Source organism: Bactrocera dorsalis, chromosome 5 (genome assembly GCF_023373825.1).
Source record: "Bactrocera dorsalis isolate Fly_Bdor chromosome 5, ASM2337382v1, whole genome shotgun sequence".
In the NCBI taxonomy this organism is placed as follows: Eukaryota; Metazoa; Arthropoda; class Insecta; order Diptera; family Tephritidae; genus Bactrocera; species Bactrocera dorsalis.
The window spans coordinates 71,125,038-71,146,136 of record NC_064307.1 but is presented as its reverse complement, the minus strand read 5'-3'; the positions used below and the strand labels follow the sequence as shown (position 1 = coordinate 71,146,136).

The window sequence follows — 21,099 nt, the reverse complement described above, 5'->3', positions numbered from 1 at the left end:
GAACATTTGAACTAGTTTGAGACTAGTTGAGCATAGTTTTGTCAATATCTGAGAACTTTTGAACTGGTTTGAGACTAATTAGTCATATTTTGTGCTTTTTTAATTTTCAAATCATTTCATTAGCAAATACTATACACTTCCCTTAATGGAGAACAGTAAAATAAAATTTATTAACAAAACAACATTAGGAAATTAGTTTCTAATTTGTCTGATGGCAGTCCTTTACACGCACAGGTACAGGAGAAAACAAAATTTCATTCCTTTGATTAAAATGACCCAGCAGGAAAATTTTGGCTCATAAATTGAACAACAAATTTCATTATTAAAAAAAAAAATAATAATACAAACACACACACACAGAACAGCACAGAAAAACATACTAAAGCAAGTTTCATCGTCATAAAGTAATAGAGACAACAACTTAGGCGAGTTTCATCTGCGTAACGCCAGTCTAGCAGCTCTACAAAGATCTCCCCTCAACTCAGTCATATTTTAGTAAGCAAAATTTTTGTTTTTTAGTTGAAAATATAACATATAAAATAAAATAAGCCGTAATTTCGGCGTAAACTCAAAAAAATTGGTATTCTTTTCACCACAGTGTAGTTCTGGCAGCATTAAAAAATGCCCAACTGGCCTCTTAAGCGCCAACCAAATGCATATTTGAGCGCTCTTGCGTGTTTGCTACAAGCCATATGCATAATTAAGCATACTTTTAGGGGTTAACAAAAGTTTCGGCTTACTTTGACCAAATCACAAATCAATACATATGTAAGTGCTATCAAATGGCATATCGACGTGTTTGCATGTCAGCAGGCAGCGGTTGGCCTGTTTTGTGCTGAGGTACCAATAGTCTCAGCGCCACTACTACGTGCACACATATGGTGCTTTTTTTCGGAAGCGCCGTATACCTTACGTTTATGAGTTCACAAATTATATGCACGCACTTTTTTCTATGCATCTTCCTTTTATATAAGCATTTCATGCTCGTTGTTTGTGTTATCATTTTCCGGTTTTCGTAAGCGAAAGCCCACTTGACACGCATTCATGAGCCCAAATTGTTAGCAATTAGCTATCACAGGTACACACCATATGTTTATTTACATAAATTCATGCTAGCAGCAGTGCATGTGTGCGTGGCGTTATATTGCCTGTGCAATTAAGAAATAGCCGCTACCTAAACACTAAGTAACAATGCATATCCGAAACTGATTTTCATGGATTCTAGCCCTAAATTAGCCCACGTTTTTCGTTTGCATTTTACTTAACTTTTTTCGGATATGTTTGGACACATTTGTATGCGGCTAATTAGCGTTTTGAATTAGATCGTGTGGAAAAATATTGCGTGCTTAAAATAGAAATACGAGCAGTTGTGCGGACGGCTGATGAATATTGGAAATTACATGCGATTAAGTGAGGGTAAAAGATAAAAATGGAGAAAGAGGCAAGAGAACAGCATTTATTGAAGGTAGTAGCATGAAATGTGTGCCGAGGATATGGGAGGATATGCTGCTAAAAGGATTTTTCGAAAAGCATGAAATAATTATTTGGCTGGCTCCTACAGGTATTTCATACTAATGACATACATATGTACATATATCATAAAAATGTTTAATTGCTTGAAAGCAAAATTTATTTGGCTTTCAGAGAAACAGCGGACCATATGTTAGAATATTACAATCTTCGGTTGCATTCGCTCAATTTGTATGGCAGCTATATGCTATAGTGGTCCGATCTGAACAATTTCTTCTCAGTTGGCAGCGTTGTCTTAAAAAAAAATATGTGCCAAATTTCATGAAGATATCGTGTCAAATAAAAAAGTTCTCTTTAAAAGGGTCTTAAGTTTGTATGGTAGGTATATGCTATAGTGATCCGATCTGCTAATTTCTTCGGAAATTGCATCGTTGCTTTAGGTAATAATCTGTGTGGAATTTCGTGTAAACATCTCCTCAAATAAAAATGTTTTCCATACCAACATATAATTGCGATCGTTCAGTTTGTATGGCAGCAATATAATATAGTGATTCGATCTAGATCATTTCTTTCAAGATGGCAGCTTTGCCTATGGTAATAACCCATGCCAAATTTCATGATGATATCGTGTCAATTAAGAAAGTTTTCCATACAAGGATTTCATTCCGATGGCTCAGTTTCTATGCAAGTTTTCAGATTATTATCTAAAAAAATAAAAAAAACGTTCTACTTTAACTATGTCACCCACCGCCTATTTCCACACAAATATTTCAATTATTTCAATATTTTTTAGAAGAAATCTCATTTTCTTTCTTTTCACTATATATTTTTTCCCCTTCTGCCTGTTTCTCCTTAAACTCTAAGCTTTTTTCCATCACATTAAGAAAAAAATGGCATTTTTGCCACCACCTCCACAAAATTTCAATCAATATCTTTCGCTGCTACTTGAAATATCCCTACTTCATGCAAATTTGCATGTGGTTTGGTTATGCGCAGAAGAAAAAAATCACAAAAAAAGTAAATATCAACAAAAAAAATCAAAGAAAATAAAAAATCGATAAGCCTTACTGCCATCTGCTAACACACATACTTATTTACACATATCCAAGTCGTTGTGGGTAACTTCCACCTCACTTGCTACCCGAACAAAGATACTAAGTAGATATACTGCAGGCTAAAGGTTGAACCACAGCCACAGCACAGTTTTAGGCACACACAAAGAGGAAGTGTGTAGCAGAAGACAGCTACGCACCTGCTTGAAAGCGAGTATACAAGCACGTATGTGTGTATATGTGTCTGCGACGTTGTGTGTGTGTTGACTACTTTGGTATTATCAGTAATGGAAATTTGTTGAATAAAGAACCTATGCAAATAACAGCATCAGCAACGGCATCAGCACCGACAACAAACAGCAAGTGCTGCTTGAGTTAGGTGAAAGCGACAACAACAGCAATAAGGATAACTTGAGATGAATTTTCGTAGAAATTTTGATTGAAATTTGCGCTGTCAAAAAGGTAAAATGTTAAAATGTAGGCAAAACAGTCATTTCGTGAAGCACACTTCAAGGCGCGTCAACCCACACTCATGTAGGCTATACATTATACACACACACTCATACACTTTGCTGCGCACCTTTGTGCGTACGTGTCAGCTCAGATTGTGTGATAGATTGTGCGGCGCAAGCGAGTTGACGGCTGATTTGCCGTTTTCTTGCTTATATTATTATAATTCTATTTTTATTGTTGTTGCTCAAGCGCAGCATTTCCGTTGGCACTGTCAGTTCCTCACTTATATAGAAGTATGGTATGCGGGCGTTATTTTTGCCCAAAAGTGCGACGCAGTTCGCTCGCTATCTGCCTTGTGCGCTGATGACTTTGACATTCTTGCTAAAATTATCCGACCATTAATCGATTGATTGCGTGAATAAGTGAGTACATAACGGTTTTTGCATATGTGTTCATGAGACCTACTAGTATAACGGTTTGGTTAAGTGATTGTGTGCGTGCAATGTAGATAGGAATGTGTGTTGTATGAGTGTACTTATGTATGTATGTATTACCAAGTCAGCACGATTTTCACAACTTTTTGCTGTTGTTGTTCTACGGCTGCTTTTGACTTTTTGCTTGAGCATATGCTTTGGAAATGCTTGAGTGACAGCTTGAATTGCTTTTATTTGCAAGTCTGACAGCTTTGGAGCTTTATTTTTTTACATACTTTCAAGAGTATATGCGTATGTGAAGACAGATTGAGGCGAGAATGAGGTTTTTAATCGATTTTTGAAATAATTTTTGCCTACAAAAAAATATGTATAGTATATAAGATTATTAACTCTCGCATCATAAAAGATAAAGCATAAATAGGATTTCAGTGAATCTTTCTTTATATAATTTGTATAAATATTTGCTGCAGTCGCTTTTTTTGAATACAACTGAGTCTCCGTTGAGGAAAAAACATAACAACTAAACAAATCTTAAAGCATCTTGCATTAAATACTATATCGTAAAGATTTGGCTTAACCCATTAGTGCCTTTAAAGTTCTGTATACTTCTTTCTCTATTATAGTTAAAGCTTCCTTTAGTTACAGCTCGCAGAAATTAAAATATCTTTAATCTAATTTCATAAGCAAGATCTCTGATAATATATTTCAACTTCAAAATATGACAATTTTCTCTCACTGCATTTTTCAAAAATTCAGAGAATATATTCATAACAATTGAACACAACTATTTCATTTAACTCATTAGAATTTAGCGTAATAAATATCATACCGAAACTGTCTTCAAACGAAGTATGAAAGCAACTGAAGTTTATTAGCACAAAGCGCTGTCCATAGACTTTGAAATATCAAAGCGCGCCTTGAAGTATGCTACGCAGCAGCATTCGATATTATTGTGAACACAAAATAAACAAATAAAGCCCAGCAACAGCTAGAATTTCAAGCGCAGGAAGAATTCAATACGCACGAATGAATTTCATACACTAGTTAAGCACATCACGTCTTTTAATTGATATTGTAAAAGGTACAGAACGTTGTGTGTTATGCATGTGTGTACTCAAGCACTGAAATGGCGTGTCGATGTGAGTAGGTAGAGATACAAGAACAGCTAGCAGAAATATTACAGCAAGCAATTCTTGTAAAAAATAATTTCCAATTGTATAGGTTGCACAAACATATATACAGCTTGTAAAGATGTGTGTGTGGCTTGCTTGAAATCACAAGGTATGCAACAGCCATGACCATTCGTTTGTTCCCATTTAGTAGCGCATTTGTTTTAGCCTCAGCTGCCAACTGCCAAGCATCAATGTAATTGTAATTGTAAATACACACGCACACATGCATACTCACACCTACATATATACAAGAACCATATATTGTTGGCGCTTGATGTCTGCTGGCAATGTATCGACAATACTATCTACAACAGCGCACACACATTTCAACATGTATAGTTGTTGTTGTTGTTGCCAACGATGTTGTCGATGCTTCATTTAATATTAACTTGCAATCATTTCTAGCGAATGGCGAACAAGTGAGCAGCTAGCGCACAGAAGCGACGAAAACGAAATGAAATGAAAATGTGAAAAGCGTTGAAATGATGATGGCGACGATGTGCAGGACAGGTGCTGAGGGGAGAGAAAAGTGGTGAAGACTTGCCTGCACGTGCGCATGTGTATGTGAAAGTAGACAGTATTGGATGTGTTATTGACGCTGACGCGGCGGCGAGGCGACGATGAATCGATTGTATGCACGAATGCATCCACACATACTCACATACATGGCACTAGATATGTGTGTAGGCGCCTGTGCGCCCAAACATATGCAACACATTAAGTACAACTCTTTCGTGTTGTTGCATACTTATAAGCGTCTGTTCGACAATGTAACTGTGTGCTATGCAGGTTTGCAGCATCTATATGTATGTGGCTTTCTTTAGTCACACTCATACATAAACTCATATGTATGTACGAAACAGCGCCAGTAGGTTTGTGTGCTTTCAATTGGAAAATCGTGCCGCATGTACTGCTACCACTCTCCAACTGTAGTTGTCGCGCCACTCATGTGCTGATGTACGAGAGCACGGAAAATTATATTTAGCAGGCAGTCTAGTGCCTTAGCGCCGTAAAGTATGCACACTCGGAATTAATTGAGTATTAAATTGTGTGAAGCTGCTGGAGTGGCATTACGGCTTGCATGTTGACAGCGTGCCTCATTTGCAGCAATGTGAATTATTTAATAACGGGTAAAATATGTAGCTCTCGCATAGGAGAAATTGGTACATGAAGATTTGATATATGCGCTGTGCCGAAAAGCAATTAAAGTGATCATGTTTTCATAAATAATAGACCTTAAGATTTTATCTATTGAATTTTTCGCATACATTTTGAGCTTATGTAGAAAAAGTCGGTATTTAAAAGTTCTAGATCTTTTCATTATCTACAACTTTGCCATATAGCACTTTCCCTGGAACGCTTAGTTTTTCCGGAAATCGATATTAGCTCATTTTAATCTTTTAAAATTTTAGCACAACTCTGTCATTCCAAATCCCGTTCTCAGATGACACGGTAAATTATATTTCCTTTCATTTTTCATGTACTTTTCTAATAGATTTCATACTAAAATAATTTTTACCAAATTAGTGACACTGGTCTACGCTTCCATTTCAATTCCCATAGCTTTGAAACTACTCAAAGCACAAATTTTTTAAAATTACTAATCTCTATGTAAAAGTAATTCATAAACATTTTTCTTATTTAAAAATTTTAATTATAAAAAAATTTTTAAATAATACAAATTTTAATTAATTTATCATTATGTACACAATATGCAAAAATTTATTTTTATATTTTTTATTTATTTTAAAATTTTTATTTATTTTATCTTCATTTATCGAAAATTATTATTTTTTATTTGCGTTTCATTTATTATGAGCGCCACTGCATCAGCTGATAATGCATTTCTATTTATCAATACTGAATTGCATACAAGTTCTCTCTCTCTTCTGCTAAAAAGCGCTATGTACATATGTATGTAGCTTAGAATGTAAACACTTTATGTTAATTGCAGAATAAAGAGAATGTTGGTAAACAGTAAAGAGCAACAGAAGTAATGTGACTGCGCAGCTGACTTTTGAGTTTACGCTCAGCTGTTTACGCAAGTATGGTAGAACTATAGGTAGTGAAGACGAAGAGAAGAGGCATTCAAAGTTCAATGTTAAAAATTACTACGGCATCTGTTGGCAGTTAGAAGGATACTTATCAATCCTCCCATCCTTTAATTTGTATACATGCTTTGCAAAGCCTATACATATGTATAAGCAAATATGTATAAATACATATGTATGTATGGATGTATGTTCAAGATAATAACTAGGCATTAATTTAAAATAAATTTGCAATAATCCGCCTTCAAAGGCACATTTCTGCATAAATATACTATATAATAATTTTTATAATTTTTATAAGCACTTACCGCACTTTATTTTATTTTGTTTCGCATTTTCTGTAATAAATTTATACACTTCCCTACATTAAACTATTTTCCCTACATCTAACATTAACACAACATTTAATGCAAAACCACTGGCAGAGCTCTGCTTGCGCCAACGCTCACTAACACTTTATTTACAATAACATAGCATTGCACAACCACTGATAGCGCTCGGCTTGGGCCGACGCTCAATAACACTTTATTTATATTTAACATTAACATTGCACAAAGGCGCTGCACTGCTTGCGCCGACGCTCACTAACACTTTATTTACAATGACATAACATTGCTCTGCTTGAGCCGATGCTCACCGTTCAGCTTTTGCACTTGCTAATTTTCACTTTCACTTTTACTACACAAATAACAACGCCCGATCACTTTTTTTACTTTAAAACGATTAAATTCACGAACTTCAACCTAATTCTACTAAAAACTCCTTAATTGCAGCTTTAATTCCTAAACTAATTTCACTTTTCACGGAGCTGCTGCAAATGCCACCTTCACGAACGCGATGTAAGGACACGACTGCTAAAATTAAGAACGACCAATGACAATCAACCTTTTAAACTGTTTGGATATCATGATCGTGACAAACAGATGGCGCACATATTACTAGTGCACATTAAATATCTAATACACAGATGTTATTGTATTTGTTTATTAAGAGCTAAAAATTTAAAGTTGGATAATATTTCGCTGATAAAAATGAGTTTTAATTATCCCATAACAATTTTAGATAAGTAAAATTGAAATTTTTCTCTTTTCATATATGTAGCTCATAGAAACTTTTAGAGATGTATCTGGTAGCGCTATTAGGTAGCGTACGAAAACTATTTGAAATTATATTTATTTAACATGCCCCTGTTTTTAGAAGTACTTGATAGCTTATGCCACCCTGTGCCAGTTACTGAAGCGGTTTAGTGTCTTTAGACGTCGCTTCCTTTTTGACAGCTCTTAATTTTCGACGAAGTCCCTGCTCCACGCAATTCTGTGTATGTATGTATGTATGAATGTGTAAACATTTGCATAGCTATGCATATACATATGTACATAACTACTTGCGCTTGCAAAAGTCTAATAGTTGCGCAGCCACTGGATGGCTGTAAGATCCTTCTAACTGCCAATAGATGTCGTTAGTATTTTCAAGAGCGAATATCACCTGTTGCATCCTACTATTTACACCGCCATTGTTTATACATAGTTCCTTTTAGCTAAACGTCTGGACAGGTGGAATAGCATTAGCAGAGTACGCAGCATATTCTCTCATAACAACAGCATACTCTCTCATAATTGTAGCTAAGAGCGCTTGTACATTTTTAAAGCTGCGCAGTCACATTATTGCTGTTACTATCAATGTTAACTAACATTTTCTTTATACTACCGTGCACAGCATGGTCAATTAACATTTTTGACAATGAGACTACTTACTTACAGGACAAAGCAGTAGTGACCATGATATTAAGAAATTAAAAAAAATAAAATGAAATAAAACAAAATAAAATAAAATAAAATAAAATAAAATAAAATAAAATAAAATAAAATAAAATATAAAAAAATAAAAAAAATAAAATAAAATAAAATAAAATAAATAAAATAAAATAAAATAAAATAAAATAAAATAAAATAAAATAAAATAAAATAAAATAAAATAAAATAAAATAAAATAAAATAAAATAAAATAAAATAAAATAAAATAAAATAAAATAAAATAAAATAAAATAAATGAAAGTAAATTAAATGAATTAAATTAAATCCAATTAAATAAAATAAAATTAAATTAAATAATAACCAGTAACGATGCCGCGCATTTGCTGAAAGGGTTGCTAAGTCTTCCCAGCGCCTGAGTCTGCCTAACACCACTTTACTTTTTTCGCCGGCAAATAATATGCAAATCTGTGCAAACATAAAATTATTTCTAAATTTTTAATACACCTCAGAGTTCTGGTGATGACATGGTATTTGATAACTGGTTGTGGCGCTGCTGCCAGGAACACTTGGAAGACAAAAAGCATAATTAATTAAGAGAGTGAACACATAAAATATAGAACCACCCTTAAACGCATTTTCGGGGGTGCATTGATATGTAGGCTTTTATTTTTTTGTGCCACAACATTTTTTCGGTTACATCAAAGCCTCACCGACATGAAGCACTATTATTATTTTAATAATAAGTACAAGCAGCATTTATTTATGTGGGTAAATGTCTACAGGCATAGGTAGCTCACTTAAATGACAACACGTGACAGTTTTCCTGCCGTTGGCGTTTCCATTGCTTTGCTGCGTAACTTGCTTGCTTGCGGAGTTTTCTATTTTGACTTTGAGGGTTGCTTGCCGGCACAAAATGAGTTGTTTGGCATTGGGTTGGGCAATCAAGCGGCACATGTGAGATTCTAATTTAGTGTTTGGCACTTTTTTCTCGCGCTCTTTGATGGGCTGTCATTTGGCGCAAACATGAGTGACGTATTTATTGAGTGCTTGGTATGAAACTGTAGTAAAACAGTTTTGAAAAGTATACTTGCCGTTTGCTAAGTTTCGACTTCTTATTTGCTTGAATATTAAATAATGAATGGGAAGAAATGCAAGTGGCATGAAGGTAAGCAAGCTGGGTGTGTGACGGCTAAATTTTGTGGGTAAAAAGGCGTTTAGGTTAACAAAGTGGGTACTAACACAAGTGCTATTTCTGATTGTTGATAAACATGCGGTCTTTAGTTGAACCTGATTGAGTTCTCACGGCTTATGTAAGAGTATTGCTCTAGAATTTAGCTTCTCATACTTTATAAAGAGGAGAAGACATGTTGTTGTTTTATTATAGAACAATTTAAGAAAACACACTTCATATAGGACAATTCATGAAAATTTGTACCAAGCTTGGCCTTAATTTGTTGGATACAAAAGCTTCTGGTTCTGAGTTGCAAACCTGAGACGTATGCTAAGGAAGGTGCTTGTTCGAAGTTAGGAGCTTGTATGGGAAACTTTGTCATTTGATGAGATATCTTCAAGAATTTCAGCAGAAATTATAACTTGAGACAGCCCTACAATCCACGAAAAAATGGTTCAGATCGGACAATACTAGCATATACATATGTAGCTCCCATACAATTGACTAGTCAAACTCAAGTCCTTGTATGAAGAACTTTTTTATTTGTAAAGGCATTTTTATGAAACTTAGCGCATATTACTATCCAATAATTCGCTACAAACTGCGAAACATTTTTTTAGATTGGAACATTTTAGCATATATCTGTCATACAAACTGACCGATCGCAATCAAGAGCTTGTATGGAAAACTTTTTTGCTGGATGAGATATTTGCAAGAAATGTGGTGCGGATTACTGTCTAAAGTAGTTATGTAATTTCCGCAAAAATTGTGCAGATCGGATCATTATAGAATATAGCTGCTATACAAACTTAACGATCAAATTTTTTTTTCTATTTTTCTACATTTTTTCTTGTTTCTTCTTCTTATTTTATCTTTACTGTTTTCACTTTATGTCCAGTTATTTACGAATATTTTTTTTTAATAATTTTTTTATACAACTTTTCATGTGATCCTCACTAACCTGACTCTCTAGTAATATCACATTAACTTTCGATTCCCTGCAACGAAAAGTTAATTTCCAAATGTACCATTAAATAAAATCATTCATTTAATATACACATTAGGCATGAAAAAAGAGATTAAACTCACATAAAACCACTCTTTGACAAACACTTAACCCCTTAACGCTACCAACAGAGAAGAAACTTGTTTGCATTTTCCATGCAAATCAGGCGAAAGGTCACGAAGTTTATGCGCTGCTTTATACAAATGGTGAAGCTTGCGATACAGCTATGAAGTTTGTATGTAGTGGCTTGAAATTGTTATTTTTTAATTATGGTAAAATAATGCGCACAAATAAAGCCATTGCCGATTACAAGTCTCTTATGCAGCAAACAAGTTTTCCCGACGTTAGTTAAATTTGACATAAAAAATATATTTTATTGACAATATACTAACACATACAAGTGCTTACGTATGTGTGTGTGAATATGTAATGAAAATTTTTAATAACAACTTTACAACCCTTCAACATGCTGGAGGCGACGCGTCATGGATTTTAATTTGCCAACTGTGTGGCTGGTTGAAGTTGACGCACATATTTATGTGTGTGTGTGCAACTGTGAGTGATTGGACGAGTTGCGTGCTACTGTTGTGAGTGTGTGCCACATGGGCACGTGCGTTTGCAGCCAGCAGTGGCGCTTGACGTGCGGCGCAAGTTGTGAAGTGCGGAAGAGGTGTGCAACAACAAAGCCAGCGCAGCTAAAATTTAAAAGCATTGCCAGCAAATAAGGCAAGCAATGTGGCAGGCATACTAGATGAGTAGCCGAAAGGGTTAGGATTTTCAATGAACATATAACTCGCTGCATGTGTTTGAGCATATTTGCATGCATGTATGTATGTAAATAATATTGTTGCTGTGTGCGTGTGTGCTTGCTGTTGGTTTTCCCTGTGGTTGCCTTCCGCTGGCGCAAATGTAATTTCAAGTTCAAATTGCCATGTAGCATAAATAGACTATAAAAAATAGAAAACATAGCATACCTGCAGGCGCACCACTTTTTCCTACTACGCGTTTAAATACAAAACCTTACACATTTAATTGCATGGAAGAGTTGTATTACAATTTTCGAAAATTGCACCATAGCCTTGGGGGCGTTTACACACACGCACACATACACACAAATAAATACGTGATGGTCTGTTTTGGCATATACAATTTTTCGAAAGTTAAAAAATGAAACTTCTAAGTGGTGTCAAACACAGCGTGGCAAACATAACTCATGTCTGCTTTGATTTTCGTTGGCGCTTGGGTTGCACACGCATACGCACAAACTCAAGCTCATACACACACATACAGCAGCAAATTAGTTAGTGTTTACCTTTTTGGTTGTATATGTATGTACTAAAGACAAGCCACTTCACTTTCCGCCTTCTATTTTTGAGAATTGATGTTTGCTTTATTAGGTGTTAAACGGCTTAAATATTTCGCAGATTCGGGTTAACGTTAACCTACATTAGCTTAAGTGGCAGCAGCAGATTGCTTTGGGACTGAAAGCTCATTGCTTAAGCGCACATTCCACGCCTTACGCTCTCACTGTGTGGCCCCAACTCTTTACTTTTCATTGCTGCTGTGCGCTCCTTGAGATTTCCGTCATTTACTTTCACTGCTGATTTGACTTGACAGCTGCCAAAGCGTTTTCAGTAGCAGTGGCACATAGGCACGCCTAACTGAACTTTTAATGTTTGATTTGCCTGCTGCCTACTCCTTCTTAGCTTCTACGCTTTTAATGCATATTAAATACGGTGTTGTTATAAGCCTATCAGACGCTGCTTTTGCGCCTCTGCTAGTGATGTGCGTAGGGGAATTCTTGATATCTGCGAAATTAGTTTTGCATTGCGCGCTGACTTTGATGTTGATGAATATTCGTCAGTTAGGAAGTTGACATGATTTGTGATTTGCTTTTTTATATGAGCTACAAATTAAGATTTTAATATTAAACTTGTATTATATAGGTGCGTCAGAAATTTTCAACTTTATTTAAGCCTTCCCAAACTATCCATTTTGCATAGTATAGTTCTGTATTATTATTCGCTAGATGTCAACAAAAATGAAAAAAAATATCGGCATATATAATTTTTCTTGTACAAACCGGCTGAGAATTGCAGTTTGAATTAGGTAACTGAAGAAACTGCAGTGAAATATTGCCTATGCAGAAAATATGATTTATGTTTATTACGTTTTTGATTAAGTTTGGCCAAAATTAGTAAATTTTGTAGGCTTCAGCTGCCGATTGCACGAAATTTAGGCCAAAGCAGCTCTCAATAACCAAAACAAACTGAAATATCAGAATCAATTGCTTGTATGGAAGATTCTTTCATTTGACGAGATATCTTGACGAAATTTGGCATGGGTTATTGCCTAAGACTACGATGCAATCTCTGAAAAATTTTTCAGATGGCATCACTATAGCATACGAGTATAGCAATATACATACATATATTCATGAAATTTTGAAACGGATTATTTCCTAAGGCTATTATGTAATCTCCAAAAAAATCCTTTAGATCGGACAACTATAAACTTTCGCACTATAAAATCTCAATATAAAAGCCTGCATATTTGATACGCAACCACCTCCCTACCATCAACACACCACATCAGCATAACGCACAGAATCATTGTGTAATTTCCATTTCTATTGCAGCTAAGGCAACTGATTTTAATGCTTGCATGCGACTGCTGGCGGAGTCTATGAATAACTTAACAAGCACTGAGTAGTCAGCAGTGACTAGTTGGTAAAAGACACATTGCCGACTCACTGCTAACTGCTTTTGCCAATTTCCATGCTTATTTGCCATACAAAAGCGCCCGGCTTGTCTACTTTTTCACATTTAATCTGCAGCGACAATACGCACTCACTTATTTATGAGCGCTACGGAGCGCGCAAGGTTATGCGGCGGCGACATAGATTGAGCAGCAGTGGCGTTAAGCTATATATAGTAAATGCGTGTGTATGTGCAGTTGTTGGTGGCATCTTGCCAGCGAACTGCTTAGCTTTACACACAATGCGGTGCATGTGGCACGCGACTGCTTAGTGCCGCTGGGACATGCTCAGTTCTTTCGCCATATCTCTTTCTCTATGCGCCATTTTTGCGCTTTTTGCAAAAATCTTAAAATATTTGAAAATCACAATGGGGATTTTGGCCAATGTCGTGGTAGTTAAGTGGCGTTGGCAAGCAGCAAATGCATATGGGGTGTCGCAGCAAGCATAGCTTAAGGCGCACGCAACACCAGTTAGCAGTTTTATGTATTGTATGTGTGTGGATATGTGTGTGTGTATGAGGTATTACAAGCGTATTAGATAAGCCACTTCCGTTTGCTACAGCATGGCGAGTGCTATTTTACAACTACAGTTATATTACGCGCATAGATTACAACTACAATGTGAGTACCTAACGTGTGTTAAGCATTGCGTGCTTAGTTGTTATTGCTATAACAGCGTTGTGTATGCATGTTTTCTTCCTTTTTGCGCTTATTTTTTTCTGATATGGCTGTTTAGTGCTTATTTCGCTCCCTCATCTAACATTTCAAGCTGCCGCTTTTTATTATTTAATGGAGCACAAAATGCACTTTAGCCTTCATGAGAGTTCATCATCAAATTTGTGTGGGCGGGCAGCCATGTAGACTGCTTGTGGAGAGGGATAACCTGCCAAAAAGTGAAAAAACTTGAAATGAAAAGTTAAGGGAGCGCAGTTAAGGACGTTAAACGAAAATAAAATGCTGATGTATGCGGTTACTGTTTGATGCCCTTTAATACCTGCGAAAACAAAAAAAAAATACAAAAAGAAGACAAGAACGAAGAAAGAAATAAGTACAAAACAATGCTTCTAACAACCAGCAGTCCAAAGAGGCCTTTTAACGCACACTTGTAACAACGCCCTCATCACTTATTACCTTTCTAACACACACATACATTTCTAACATTTCAAATATAACATCGTCCAAGAACGCATCCACGAAGGTGCGCAAAATGTAGCACGGCTAGCAAATTAATAATTTATATAAGAAAATGTGCGTTAAGAGATTCACTTTTGCACATTTTCGTTTACCGCACACAGAAATCATACCGCAGCGCTGCGCTACCACCAGCCAGCCACGTTTGCCTTACAAGCCAATTTTCTCCGCCATTTTTTGCACCCATCAACTCATTTTTTATGCAACGTGTGTTATTGTGTATTCCTGTCTGCCGTCTCAACCGCCTTTTCTCTCTGCGCTTCTTTCACTTTCACACTCACTTTTGTGTCAGTGTCTGTTTGTGCACCCTCCCTTTGTTTTTACGCCAGCAAATTGTGTAAATAATGTGCGTATTGTGCTTGTCTTTAGTTGGCTCCCAACGCTCTCAGGGATCTTACAGGTTATTCGCAAGGTCATGCCATCACAGTTTTTGTTGTTTTGCGTGTTTGTTCATCATGTCTTTGCTTGCTGCCACTTTCCAAATGGGCTATGCAATCTTATTAAAAGGCTGCTTAGTAGCTGGTTAAGATATACTAACATACTTGCAGGCTGAAGTGGGGGCGAAGCACATTTTAGACAGGTGTGTGTGTGTGTAGCTTTCTTTCTTCGAATTTTATAACTAATTTCTTATGTTGAAAGCAAATTTTTATCTGATTTGTTGTAAAGTTCTTATTTCTCATATTTTTTTTTGGAATAGAGCGCCTAAATGTATACTAACATAGTTGGATTTTTTTAAATATTTAGGGAAATAACTATACATATATTTTATACGAAACTTGAACTCTAAAAATCATAAAACTTTGAAATCACTTTATTTTTTGCATTAATATCAATATGGTGCGCCTAAAAGTATGCTAACATAGTTGAAACCTTATATTTATAGAAAAAGATTCGCAGAGAAGCTGTATAGTCTGAAAATGTCGCAGTTCGTATATAGCGGACTCAAACCGAACTAAGTTCACTTCCCAAATGTGGATATCGAACTCTTGAGTCAGATAGCTATAGTAAAATTTATAAAACTTTGACATCGAGTTATTTTCTGTATTCCTTGGGAAGTTTATAGAGAAGGTGTGTGGTTTAAAAGTATCGAAATTCTTATGTAGTGGAGTCAAATCGAACTACGATCGCTTCTCAAATATGGATCGGACTCTTCAGTTTGAAGCTATCGATTAGCTCTCCTGCTGAGATATAAGAATTATAGAAGTTTTGAAGTTCTTTTTAAGCTAAGTATTTAATTAGCTGGGCAGGTTTTTCTGCGAAAGAAACTCTTAAAATTTAATTCAGTAATCGCCAGTACTAAAAATGATCAAGCTGTAGTTGAAAGCATACCAACAGGAGTACGATCTCACTATCAGATAGTCCACTGATATAGAATTGAAGGCTATTGTGTCTTATAATGGATTCTGAAGGACTCACAATAAGTGTAAATTATCAGAAACTATTTGAAAAATACTAAAGAAATAAAGAAAATGTCTACAGAAGTCAGCTGTTGCTTGTTTCTGTGGAGAATATTAATAAGATGAACTTTGTTGAAAGAAAATTTCAGCAATGAGATATGTGTGAGGGTTATATTAGAGGTTTACTCTGCATGATAAGCTTCTTTTTCGGAAAGTGATGAAGTTTTAGTAGACAATGAGACTGCATGCTATGAGTAATTATGTATTATGGTATTTTTGAGAATTTAAAAACAAAAATTATTTTATTTGGAACAATATGTCAATTCTCTTTTATTGAAATTTAGCTGCCCAAACTGATCTTGAAATGTCATTGTTTAAAACATTGAAAGCTTTTGCTCAAAAATAATATTCGGCGAATGTACATAAACCTTTATATTTACAAATTTGTCAAGGGACACAGCGCTCTACCAAAATATTAGTTTATAAGCGAAAGCAGATGTGAGAAAAAGCTAGTACCCAATGGACTTACCCTCCAAATAAGTGGATGCTCTCATTGCGGAAGGGAGTATATGAAGCACTAAGCGCGTTTTACTTATTTATAAGGCTAAGTGAGCTACACTGGATATGTTTGTATATACCTATATGCATACATATATGATCTTAGCGCTATCACACAGCAGTGGCACAACTGCCAGCGCTTATTTGCCGCTGCTGATAATTCATTCAAAGCTTGTTTTCTCAACTTTCGCACTTATTTCCCCTCCAGTTAAATAAAACGATGTATGCACGATCTCCTCGCTCCCCTGTCACTACATCACCCTACTGCAGCGACTCATCTCCGTTTCCTCGCTCAAAATGATTGTAATTTATAAATTGCATTCCACGCTGTCGCTTTTCATTTAAAACTTTGATATATGAGTTGCACTGATGAAGATAGTGCCGAAGGAGTGAAAGGAGAGAAAGAAAAAAACAAAGCAGCAGCAAGAAAATAGGACATGGAACCTAACAAACGCATATGCAGCAAAGCAGTTGTTGACACACAAATATCAAGCTATGCGTGCACTTGTAGATAATCAAATGCATCAGCGTATGTCACACACACACACAAATAATAGGTTATGTTATCTTTTAGCTCAAGGACTCAGTGTAAGAATATGTGTTTTTTTTTTAAATTTTTTTTTTTTTAATGTAGAACATATAGTCAAATAGCATGCGCACACACTTTGATATGCGATATTCAGCTGTGTTAGGCAACACACACAGCCATCCGGTTCGAAGCATTGCAAATGCCAACGCTTATTGCCACAGCTACACGAAGGCTAACTGCGCTTTTAGCTGCAGCGCTGACAGATAAATAAAACGCTCACCGAAGCAGCGCTGTGTGACAACTAAATGGAGGATGTGTTGGAATTTTTGCATTTAATAATTTTCCACAGCGAACAAGGGTTGCCAAGCGGCGACAGGATATAAATATGGGTAGCAATTTTGCATGATAAGAAAAAAAGGGAAATAAAAAGAAATAAAAAAATTAACTGCGGTGGCATCTTAGTTGTTATAACTTTCACAAATGCAACAGTTGTCCATAAAAGGACTGGCTTTTGATCGATTAGTTTGTATGACAGCTATATGCTAATGGAGTCGGATCTGAAAAAATTTTCGAGATTGTGTAGCGTTTTTTTGGATAATAACTTATGAAAATTTTCAGGAAGATACCTCGTCGAATTAGCAAGTTTTCCCTATAAGGACTTCATTTGGATAGATCAGTTTGTATGACAGCTACATATATGCTAAAGCGAATCGATTTGAACAATATCAACACAGCATGCATGGTTGCCTTAAGTAATAGACCGTACAAAATTTCTTAAAGATATGTCATCAAATGAGAAAGTTTTCCATATAAGCACTTGAATCTGATACTTCAGATTGTATGACAGCTAAATGAAAACCACCATAAAGTGGTCCGTTATCGGCCGTTCCATCAAATAGGCCGCTATCTTGGTGAAAGAAGGACGGGTGGAAGATTTTATATCGATATCTCCAAAAATGAGGGATTAGTTCTCATATATACATAAAATCGGACAGACGGACATAACCTAATTTTCTTCGGACACCTTACTAAGTGGTTTTACAGGCTTAAAACTAACACAAGATTATCAATATGTGCTCAAAATGGTACTAACTTATCAAAAAATCACTGAAAAATGTAATAATCGATTTTAAGAAGCATACTTTAGGGCTAATATAAGCAAACATTTTTCAATTCGAAACAACCAACCACTAAAGCACTATCCTCAGTACCTACCTAACCATACTTTTCAGAGTATGTATGTCAAAGTTGTCACATAAAAATGGCAAATAAACCTTACAGCCACACGCGCAACACAAACAACAACCATTGCAACAAAGCACAACAAATACAGTCGGCATACACAACCCATTCACATATGAGCATAAATATCTACTACAATCCACTCGTCGATCTTCCATTTTGCGCTAAAAAATATGCGGCAGCTTATCCACCATGCCACTCAGGCACTCATCAGCGCTCATGCCGCTCTTAGCATTGTATGTGCTAGCTCTTCCTGTTTATTTGTTGCCCGTAGGATATGCGCTTAAGTACTTTTAATTTACTTATTATTTGTAAACAAAAGCTTTTTGAAGTGCTTGCTTTTAAGATGAAGCTGAAGTGAAACGACTTTTTACCAAACAAAAGAGGCAAAAAATGTTGCCAGACTAACACAAAGTATGACAGAAGAAATGAACGGCTGCAATATTGTCGCAAAGCAATTGAATACACGACTGGGTGAGTGTGTATGTGTCTATGTCACATTGTGGCTGAATGGAGTTGAGTGAGTTGTTGAAGTGCTGATGAGTGGCGCGTATGAATGATAGGAGGAAAAATGAAATCAAATGCAGTCAAGTCTAATGTTGACAATTATGATAATGATTATATATTAAGCTAAAGGGTGGCAAGTGGAGATTATATAATTTACTTGTTTAGAGAAAGAGATTATTTGATTCGAGAGTGGGTTTAAAAGAGCTTAGCATGCTTTTGTGCTGCGAAAACTTGAAATTTTTATACATCTGATCAAATTTGACACGGACTGACAAAAATCCATTTAAAAGAAAGTTGAAACAAATTTGTTGTCATAGCTTAAGTCGAATAAAAATGCAAAATTAGCACCACTATAAAATATATGATAATATTATGTTATATGCGCACGAAAATCAGTGAAATAGCAAAGTGTTACGAAGTTATTTGTAGCGACGCCTTGGACCATGAAAAAAATAATACTTATAGCCAAAAATTGGTAACGAAACTAAAAGGAAAACAAAACAGCAACAACAAGAACAATAGAACCAAACCCAACACCAAGAGGAAGGAAAAATATAATACGAAATACCAAAGCAGAAGTGTGTGTCACAAGGTAGAGATTGAACTGACAGTCGTCTCGGACGTACGGCGCGCTTTATACACAAAAGTAGGAACTTTATGCACGCTGACCGACGCACAGTCCACCACTTCACCCACATCTACTCACCAACAGCCTATCACCGTCACACCGTACACTCTTCACCGAGGAGAAAATGGACTTTTACGCACCAAGATAGACAGCCATAACCGAACCGAACCGGCCTATCCTTGTTATTGCTGTCAGTGGCTTCATTTAAATGCAAATTTTGCTGGCATTTTACCTTTATTCCATCACTGAACCCCGAGGTGCGTGAGAAGTGGTCAAAAGCAGCAGTGGAAGAGAAAAAAAAATCGAAAGTATAAATAAAATAAGACATAAAATAGGTAAAATGTAAATGGCAGTTTGAAGTGTGCTATCAAGCAACTTGGTGTGTGGCAGGAGGCGGATGTGCGCGCGAGCCGGATATAATAATAAAACATTAAAATTAAAATATACTGCCGCGGCCAAACGTGGCGGCCGTCAGCCAACATTTCAAAAGCGCGCAGACAACGAAGAGCACGAGCGGTGGGCTTGGAGGGGCGAGCAAATGAGTGGCTGCGCAAAGCTGTGGGTCGCTGAAAATATAATATAGATATATGGTTATAAAAGGCAGGTGATTGCGGCGTAGCCAACAGCCAGCCACCCAGCAGCGACGCGCACATGAATGGAGCCACAGTGAATGTGAAAAAATTCGGTATACCGTTATTTTTATTTTTTGCTTTTTTGGGTTTCAAGTTTATTTGCTGCTTTTGCTTTTTGACCCGACAGCTAACTGCCTGCCTCATATTTAACGCAATGTGGTATATATATTTATGTACAAACAAACATTTCAAGGTGATAGCTTAATTGAAACATGGTTTTAGGCGCGCAAAATTACCACCACCCACAAAGTAAATACAAAAGGCGACAGAAAGCGGCAATGTTAGATAACAGTGTGTATATATATTTATACGGGCACATTTTTCTGCATAAACTTGGTATTTTTTTCTTGCGCAAGCATGCTTTTAGGCGTTTTGCCATGCGCAGAGACAAAGTAGAAATTATATTAAATGCTATGCAAAGTGATTTTTAAAATTCTTACACCAACATACCGGCAGGTATGCGAACAGCAAAGTTGTGCGCGCCTAAAAAGCTGCAATTAAAATTTTAATTTTTCTATTTGCATAGCCCAAAGGCGTTAGCGGTAGGTATTCAACGCTTGCTCTGCACAGCTGCAATATGCGGTGCGGTGTGCGAAAATTTGAATAAACTGTTTTTCACTGGCGAATTTGGTGGCGGTGGGGCGCTTTGTGGTCTTATGCTAGGTGAATTTTTTACGTGATAATTTTTAAAGTGGAAGTTTTTTGTGCATAAATTTCATACTCACTTATTTTCAAATAAGCGCAATCAAATCAAATTGTAATTAAAATTTATATAGTCGTACAAACGTAAGGTGAAGCGGGGGAAGTTGAAAAAATTTTACTTTTCAGGGTTTTTTTTTATGGAGTCTAGTAAGGGTTCGAAATCAGAGGTATAATTTCAGGGAATTATGGAAAAAACAAACTTGTTTTAAAATAAGCGCAAGCGCATCAAATTGTAATTAAAAACTGTGCTTAAGTATGAGGTAAGGACACGGAAACTGAAAGTGTCATAATTTTTATTGATTTGCGCTGGAGTCTCTTGAGAGTTCGAAATTAGAGATAAACCTTAATGAAATGATCGATAAAATGCTCTAGTGTTAAATCAATAAGTTCCAA

At 36.0% G+C, this 21,099-nt stretch overlaps 1 protein-coding gene across 19 annotated transcripts in view; it reads right to left on the bottom strand.

The window, feature by feature from the left end:
- The window catches only part of LOC105229482 (CUGBP Elav-like family member 4), an 823,207-nt gene that overhangs the window by 299,697 nt on the left and 502,411 nt on the right, over positions 1 to 21,099 (bottom strand). The window contains exon 1 of one of the 19 annotated variants that reach the window (XM_049458204.1): positions 6,941 to 7,198. The exons of the other annotated variants lie outside the window; for them this stretch is intronic. The gene's annotated coding sequence lies outside the window, so the exon portion shown is untranslated. Of the gene's footprint in view, positions 1 to 6,940; positions 7,199 to 21,099 lie in introns of those variants that run through there. 19 annotated transcript variants of the gene reach the window in all.